Source organism: Clupea harengus, chromosome 20 (genome assembly GCF_900700415.2).
Source record: "Clupea harengus chromosome 20, Ch_v2.0.2, whole genome shotgun sequence".
NCBI classification, from domain to species: Eukaryota; Metazoa; Chordata; class Actinopteri; order Clupeiformes; family Clupeidae; genus Clupea; species Clupea harengus.
The window spans coordinates 23729559-23739137 of record NC_045171.1 but is presented as its reverse complement, the minus strand read 5'-3'; positions in this window follow the sequence as shown (position 1 = coordinate 23739137).

Genomic DNA, 9579 nt, shown 5'->3' with positions numbered 1-9579 from the left:
GCTAATTGTGTGAAGCTTTCTTTCTTTCTTTCTCTCTCTCTCTCTCGCTCTATCTCTCTCTATCTCTCTCTTTGGTGCCTCTATCTTTAAATTAATTCTATGAATAATCCAGAATTTCCTCGTGGAGATAACCTACTGCAGTCCTGTCAGCCCCTGCAAAAAAAGATTGCCATCCTTCACTTTGCATGCTTATATAAAAGCTAAAATATTCATGTCCATACATGGTTTGCTTTTTTTTTCTGGGATTTTCAAATGTGTGGGACATTTTTCTGCACTTTATTGTCTTTGCTTTATTTATGAAGGGAACGCTGAGTGTCCTCATGGTGTGAGTGAGTCATCACGGAGCCCTCCACCTGATTTAAAAATCCTACAGTTACGAGAGACAGAAACAGTTAGAGGAGAGAGCGGTAGAAACAGTTACAGGAGAGAGAGAGATAGAGAGTGTAAGAGGAGAGAGAGATAGAGAGTGTGAGAGGAGAGAGAAAGAGTAAAAAAGGAAAGAGAGAAGTGGATTGCCCATACCTCAATTGGGGAGGGGGGGGGGGGGGCTCTCAATAATGGGAAAATGGGGGGATGCACCTCAGGCCAATGTTTTCCTCTACTCAAACCATGGAGAGAGAGAGAGAGAGAGAGAGAGAGAGGAAGAGAGAGAGAGCGTTGCCAGAATCATCGCAAAACCAAAGACCACACAACCGTGCGATGAGCTTGGGTTGAATAGTTGATTTGTCATGCTTTTATTTTTACCTGCAAATATTTTTAGCCTGCCTTGTGCCAACCTCTGCCACGCTGCCGTGTTGCGTAAGCGAGCGGAGCCAAAACGTACAGCCAAACAAGCAAATACTCAGAGAGAGAGAGAGAGAGCAAAATCACATTACAAGACAAGATTAGCCCAACTTTTGCTAATTAGCATTTAATTCCCAGGCATTTGGGCAGGACTGCAGCAACAGGGGCTGCACGGACACGGCACACTCAGAAAACAATTTGCGCCCCTCTCTCCATGGAATCCGTTCCCGGCTCCCTGTAGAACAGTTTAACAGATAATGGCCGTATATCGCGGCGGTGGCGGCGGCAGCGGCTCGTAATGACATCTAATGTGTTGAGCCCCGATAATGTGCAGCGGGTTTCTGGAGGAATGTGCCTCCACTCCATAATACACTACCGCGGTGAGAATCCATTATGGTAATGCAGCACCTGAGGGGAGACAGAGGGAAATCAGTCTTCGAGTGCTTATTACTAAAGATGACTGTGTTTAATGACAGCCTCTCTGGGAGATGAAGAAGGTAGCTGGGCCCCTCTCTCTCTCGCTCTCTTTTTCTGTCTCCTTCTCTCCCCCTCTCTCTCTCTCTGTCTTTCCGACTTTCTCTCTGCGTTTCTGTCTCTCGCTTCTTTAAATTGTCCTCTATGCATCCCTCTCTCTTGCTCGCTCTTCAGAGTCTCTCTGTTTCAAAACTTCTTCCATTCAACGCCTTTCCTTTCTCAGTCTTTCTTTCTCTCCACGGCTGTGTGTCACACACCTCTTTCGCGGTGTCTTTCTTTTTCTCCACGGCTGTGTGTCACACACCTCTTTCGCGGTGTCTTTCTCAATACTACTCCTCTGACCACACTTTGCCTCGATGTTTTTCCCCTCTTTCTTATTTCATCTTTGTAGCTCACAGCGCGTCCCTAATCTGTTTCTCTTTTCACACGTCTTTCGCTGTTTGCTCTAAATTTCACCGTCTAACACTTCCCAGCCCCCTCCATCATGTCAATAACACACTCTGACAGCTTATATAACGGGGGAAGGCTGCTGAACTAAACTCTCCGGTTGATCCGCGGTTTACACCTCCTCCTCCTTCCCCTGTTCCTACATGAGTCATTCTAGTTATTACACTTCATAGAGAGCGAGGCGGCGAGGGGAAGAAAAGAAACACAACCTCAATTATTCATCCTCGCTGCGGAGCACGTCTGACCCAGAAGAGGCATCCGCCTCTATTCATAGGCCGGCAAGCAGAGGCTGGGTGCACGGGGAGGGTTACCCTGGGACTATGGGTGTCAGGGAACACCACCATTAAAAGCTGCCAGCAGGCCTCCCACACACTGTTTGGATGTGTGTGTGTGTGTGTGTGTGTGTGTCTGTGTGTCTGTGTGTGTGTGTGTCAGTGTGTGTGTGTCTATATGTGTGTGTGTGTGTGTGTACGTGTGTGTGTGTGTCTATATGTCTGTGTGTGGGTGTGTGTGTATGTGTGTGTGTTTGTATGTGTGTGTGTGTATATATATATATATATACAGACAGAGAGGGATGGATGGAAGGAGGGAGGGAGGCGAGAGCGAAAGAGTGTGAGAACTAGAGAAAGGCACATCTCAGCATGCTGAAGGGGGGGGGGGATACAATTCAAATAATTTCCTTTTCATTTCAGTTTTCTTGTTTTTTACTTTCGCTTTCCCCTTTTTTAACGACAGTATTGTAAAGCCAGCAGTTTATATTTCACGGTTGTTCAATGACCAGACAGCATGCATAACTCTGCGACTCAAACCCTGCTAGGGTAGTTTAGGTCACATGGTGGGGAAAGCACTGACTGACAGGCGGAGCTTCAGTGATGTCACTACCTGTAGTTAATTGGATAAAAGCACACCTGTCCTGGCATTCACGGCTCACAATTAGATAAGGCCGTATGTGGGGGCAGTGGCCTCTTCACCTCCCTCACTTGGTGGCCAAGCGTGGGCCAATGGATTAGAGTGGCACTTCTGGGATTATTCTTTGGATTATCACTACCTAACCAACCAAACACGGAATTACTACAGTTTTTCTTCAGTCACTTTGGTACATTTCTCGAATCATCCTTCGACATTTGCAAAACCGTATGTGCATTTCTCGAAACAATTTGTACAAACAGCACCACACAATGTCTTACCTGCCAAAGCCCTTTGCTTGCCAAGAATCCTTAGTTTATGTCTGGGAAAATTCAATGAACATGTCAGTGCCATCAGAATGCAAAGTCCTTGTGTCATTGTTTAAGAACAAGACAGTCAACATGCTGTCAATGTAATTTAGCAGACGCTTTTATCCAAAGCGACTTACAATGTATACACATTTTACATTTTACACTGATGGCACACTGCACATCAGGAGCAATTAGGGGTTCAGCGTCTTGCTCAAGGACGCTTCGACAGGGAATCGAACTAGCAACCTTCTGATTACTAAACGACTTCTCTACCTCCTGTACCACTGTCTCCCCCGTAACAGTGAACCCTGGAAGTGTTTTCACTTATGTCCACTGTTTCATGTCACGGTCAATCTCGTTTTGATCATTACAGCTTGTCTCCAGCTATCTGAATGCTATGTTGTATAAGTTGAGTGATTTCAACAGCTGCTGAGAAACAACCGGAAAATATTCTTGCATGCCTCAAACATTCTTTATGAACCAAGTCATTTGACAGTATACAATCACGAGACTGATGATCATAGACATTTGAACAAAAAGAACCTCTTTGTTTTTTGAAGACAAAACCATTCCCAGATGTTAATGTGCCAAACATTTTAATTGAACCAAATGACTATATAAAGTAATTTGGTGTGCTGGTCCTTACAAAACCTTTCCTGCATTTTGGGATACTGAGTCAAGCCTTATCATCAAAAGTAAAGGTTCTAAAGACAAGTCATTTATAAAATTAGCAAACATTAAAAAAAAAAAAAAACAGTGTCACTGAAACTGATGAAATATATGCTTGACAAATAATGATAAATGTTTTAACCATACTGCATGTCATGACTTACACAAGGAATAGAGGCCTAGATGTTTTGGGTAATAACACCATTCAACAGAGAGGCTGCATAATACATTTTGATCAACACGACACATGCAATTAAGAATGGAGGTAGATGAAGACAATAAGACAAACTCATCTGCATGAATGTACCAACGCATTTGCAATTTTGTTGAAAAGAATGAGAAATTGCTTTTGTCATGTTCACACGGGACTAAATGATGCGGAGGTTGAACAAGTTTTTAGAATTTCAACTCTGATCTGAGGAATGTACCAAAGTCACTGACAAAAGATGCTTAAGGAGAGAGGGTAGGGGGTACGACCAAGCCTTCAGGTAGGTGACCGCTCTCTGGGGCTCTGCCAAGCTGATACACACTCCCTTATCCACGTAAGTAGGGATAGTGTGTAGGATTACAGCTTAGGTTTTTTTTGTTTGTTTGTTTAATTTAAGTTCTGAACGGAGGAAGGCTGGAAGCTATCAATTGTAGTTAACTCTAGACAATGAAGCGTCCATCAAGCTAATGTTACTTCAGCTTTGGCCTCTCAATCTGTGCGTATCAAACCCTGATAGTTGGATTTAATAAGAGACACTAGGGACACTGAAACATCTTTGCACTCTACACAGTTGTCTATGTCTATTTCCTGGCTGTCAGAAAACCACCAAGATGGGAGATTCTCACTCTGGAGCCTGCTTAATTATCAGATATATTCTATAGACCTGATCTACACCTGATATCTGTTTTACCACAATCTCGTCTGCTGTTCTTGAAGAATGACATTGGCTACTGTCTTCGTCCTCTCTAATAAGACCTTACTCAGGGCATGCTCTGCACAAGTCCTCAGTAATTACTGCTGACCTTTAGGGGACCTTTCTTGGGCAACAGTGACTGTCAAATCTCTCCATCTTCCATCCATTTTGTGCTTCCTCCCAGAACATGAAAGACTGAGGAGAACATACATGGAGAAGATGAAGAGCTTCCGCAGGGACTCTGGCTGTCATCCCATACGGAGCACATTCACTGAGGTTCTCATATCTGCCTTCACCGCGTCTCTGGCGGTGCCATCTGGTCCTGCAGTCTTGCCATTTTTAGAACCATAATGGCTGGTTTTATTTTCATCTCTCTATCTCCAGGGACAGCGGCGGGAGAAAATCTATAGGGGCCGTCAGAAATCCTGAGAGTTTAACTACCTGAGAGAAATCACACAGCCACAACTATGTTTAGTGCTATGTGGTGAGAGACTTGAGGGCAAGAAAACAGGTGGTCTACCTCAGCATCTCTTCCCACCAATGGACTGATGCTAACTTAAGCAAACAACATCGTTCATTTATACACGCAAAGAGTCTGAATTTGTCCAGAGAAATTCCTCCCTTACAACAACAGAGATGTTTAGCAAAGTCATCTTGACCACTGACAGTTTTCTGACAGGTTGTCTGACAGTCTGTCAGTGTGTCTGACAGTCACTGGCACTCACACTCATCTTTCAAGCCACCTTTTGAAGAAGGGTTCTGTGGTGTATTTTGTGTCCATATCGTATCTCCCTCTCATGTTATTGTCCATATTATCTCACTCACCTCATGGTTTTTTTAACGCAACGCTTTTGCTTCAGCTGCTTTGATCTGTTTAGTGTGGATCTCTTCTTCTTCCTGGCCTGAAGCTTTTCCGGGGATTAAAAACAGAGAGCTACTTGTGTTACACACTATTCTTTCCCCCAGCTGTTTCTCTACGTGAGTATCCACCCACAGCGCTCTTTACACGTAACCAGTAATGTCCAAATCTTCAGTGTCCACATTCTCTTGTTGTTCTCCGTAGGTCCAGCGGCTCTCGGTCTCAGCTGGACGTCCCCTTGCTTTGGTGTGGAGGTGTGTGTGTGTGTGTGTGTGTGTGTGAGTGTGTGTGTGTGTGTGTGTGTGTGTGTGTGTGTGTGTGTGACTTTGGATACATTTACATTCCCCCGGGGTTTACACATTGTATTTTGACAACTCTGTGATTGCGAGAGGAGGGTGGCGACATGACATGATCTGACATGACATCTGCCCCCTTCTTGAGACAGATCATCTTTAGCATAACTTTGCTACTATGCTAACATGGTCCACTTGATCACATCTCACATCGTTCAGTCATCCTTTAAATGACTTAAGGAACTAACGGCAAAATACTGTTCACCAGGTCCTAGGGAAGGAAGAAATGGCCAGTGATCACTTTTAATAGACAGCAATGTCCGTCAGGGCAGGAGATATGTTGTAGTCAGCCAAAGCAGCATTCTTCTTTTATAAGTGCTGGTCATCTCCCCACATGCCCTAACTTCCACAGCTACATGGCCCAAGCAGGACTAAAAACTAGAAAGAAGTGAGTAGCTCATAAAAGCTAATGGACGTGCAACAGGATTAGGCCCAGACTGACCATGGCCAGAGGTTCATCCTTTGCTCACATTAGTGTCATCAAATATTTAATCAATCTGAATAGTTCTTTCAAGCATTTAACCCTCCTATTATGTTCAAATTTTACCCACATCTATTATGCTTGGGGTCAATTTGACCCCAGCAATTTAAACCTCCAAAAAATTATTATAATTATTTTTTTTTTACCCAAGTTTATGTGTCAGGTACTTAAGGTTTGTTTGTTGACAACCTAAATAGCCCTTAAAATTAAAACAATATCCCCACCCACTCCCTTTATGCATCCAGAATACATGTTACGCGACTATGGAGAAATATGCAGATCCCCATAAAATCTCACTGATTGACCTAAAATTGGAAAGAGATATCCTTATGGTGTTGTTATGGCTTCATATTATTTCTAAGTACATATTGTTGTTATCTATAACATTTGGAATAAAAAAACATTTCTTTTATCAAGAAAAGTAACAATGTGATGAAAAAAGTTTATATTTCTTATATATTTTATACAATTAAAACAGCCTGGGGTCAAATTGACCCCAAACAACACCTATGCGTAAAGTATGTGTACAGGACATTGAAAACATATCATCATGTTAATTTTGTGTTTACCCAGTTGTCCCCATTAAATTAGGAAAAGTCATTAAATATGAAGCAAAACAAATTATGTCAAACATTTATTTAGAGACGTTAAACATTGAATGGGGTCAAATTGACCCCAAACATAATAGGAGGGTTAAACCTTTGCTTTCCTATCTGTTGTTAACATTTCTGAGACCTCGCACTGCTATCTCCATACATATTCTATGTGACAGAACATGTGATCCTTACAGTGTTGTTTTAACTTTCAGAATGCACCACTGTTCTCCTTTGAAAAGGCCCTTCTCGTGTTGTGTCTGGTTAAAGTGCTTTGTTGATGATTCTTTAACTTACCTCAACAGCACTGTTCTAGTAGGGGTCTTAGAGTTCTAAGCTGACCCGTTCATAAGGGAAGGACCGTGGAGGTTCTCTTTGTCCCGGCGTGGTCTGGAAGCTAAGGATTTGGTCTTACGGTCAATTAGGCCTACAAGTAATCTGAACACAAAACAATTCTTGAACAATGGGATCAATACTCCACAGGTAAAACACAAGGCTTCACTCTATCTACTTTACAAATCTACTGGTTTCTGTGGATCTTTATCTGTCAGTTTTATGACAGCTCTATTGGAACACAGACCACCAGCACTGTGACTATCTGAAAATGATGTCTAAATCCGATTTCCGTTCATCTTGGGAGTTTTTCGCTGATTTGTAGCCCTTACATTAGCCCACATGAATCCAATGTGACAGGATTAAATGCATTTGCGTTCAAGCACAGCATGAACTCCACATGGACTCCTGGATCCCGCACAGAAAAAAAAGAAGGAGAGAGAAAGAGAGAGAGAGAGAGAGAGAGAGAGAGAGAAAGAGAGACAGAGAGAGAGAGAGAGAGAGAGAGAGAGGGGGGGGGGGGGGTGGTTGGGGAGAGAAGGAGGGGGTAAAAAAAAATGGCCCATGGAGACCGTGATAGAAGAATTTTAGAAATCAGACCCCCGCTCGGAGAAGCGCGAGTCCCTGTATTTGTGTCCCCGTTTTCCAAGGTACGCAGAGGGAAAGCAGAGGGCATTCCCATACACACTCACTCTCCCCTGGGATCTCCACTCTTTTATCTCTCCATGTCCTCCGGGCAAGACTCAGCAAACCAGAGGAACGCAAGAGAAAGAAAGAGAGGTTTAAAAAGTTTAACTGGAGAAGACACAAAAAATAAAGAGTGGGAAAAGGGAGGGTGTTCTCATGTTCTGATTTCAATTCCACCACGCTAAATAATGTAGGACTGTCTTAAACATTAGGTGTAAAAGCTGCATTCATTCTGCTATACTTAACGTATGCTACAGCTAATCCCTTTAGGGTCCAAGGCGTTGAAAGAAAACACACACTAGCCATCCATTTTACTCAGGTTTTTGCATTGGATTAATTTGCATCAATTTTCCATACATTGTTCATACATTTCTTGTGTGAGGAACGAATAATTTAGTAGCAGGTGGATTCTTTCCCATCAGACTTGGTAATCCTCGCTGACTTAGACAGTGTGATTCACGACAGTCTAAGAGTAATTGAGCATTTAACACCGCTAAGCGAATCCGAAAGGTGTTTAAAAACCACTGAATGTGAGGCTTCTGATTGCGGATCAGGAAGATGACCACAAATCCCTTTTCCCTTCAGACGGACGAGGCGAGACCAATCGAAAAGGCGTGTGTAAGCCTCAAGTGGGAAGCAGATGCAGCTATGACTGTGTCTTTGGTGGTGAGTCAGAATCGGGGTATAGGAAGAGAGAATAGGCCCATCCAGTGGAGGAGGCCACCTCTACCGCTCTACGGCTACGTCTGTGTGGATGGCATTGGAACGCAGGAGGAGAGTGAGAGACTTTAATTTGATGTTGGTCCCGCTAGTGTTTGGCTCGTCAGGCTGCGAGCCCCCCCCCCCCCCCCCCCCATGCTGGGCCTTGGCAGGGCCAATGGGATGGGAGCGCACAGAATCCTCTGCAGCGGCTGAGAGGGAGTTTATTGGCGGTGGCTGGTTACTGTTGCTCCGCGCCCCAAAGCTGTGATAGGAAGGAAATGAGGGCGCTGACAGGTGTGTTATGGAGGAGAGAGAGAATCATGTGGAGTTTCAAGTCTGCTCTCTGGTCTCAGGCATACACACTTTCATGCATGGCAGAGACACACACATACGCACACCGCGCTCACTCACACACACAAAAAGTTTTCCTCCCTCTCTCACACTTAATTGCCTTCCTCTGAATCCCTTGTTCTTTTTTGTCATTCCCCACTGTGAACCACGATCTCTCCCTCTCTCTCTCTCTCCCTCCCTCTCGCTCTCCCTCTCTCTCTCTCTTTTCTCTCCCCACACGTTCCCTCGCTCTACTCAACCTCTGCGCTGAGATCCCGTCTGCTCCAGTGCACGGGTGATTCAGCGCCACGCGCGTCGGCCTCAGTGACTAAACTTCCGATAAAATCAATGTTTAATTCAGATGGCTGGAGGCCATTGACAGAAACAGTGGAAAGCCTTTCATCTACAAAGGGATGCGCTGCGCGCGCAAAGGAATCTCACAGAATTAACGAAATCGTGGCAAGCTGTCCCATTTATTGTGCCGAGCACGAGAGAGAGAGAATGTGTGAGCGAGCGAACGAGCGAACGTACGAAAGGAACGAACGAACGGGAAAAAAAAAAACGAACACGCGCTCTCACTGTCATGGAGAGGATGTGAGGGACTTCCATTGCAGACATCCAAAATGGTAATGAGTTTGCCCCTACATCTCTGCGTACATGTAGCGGGACAGGAGGTGGTGGGGTTCTTTTGCAACTGTGTACATAGCATTTCAGTGCATACGGGTTGAAGAGCAAACATGTGTGTTTGT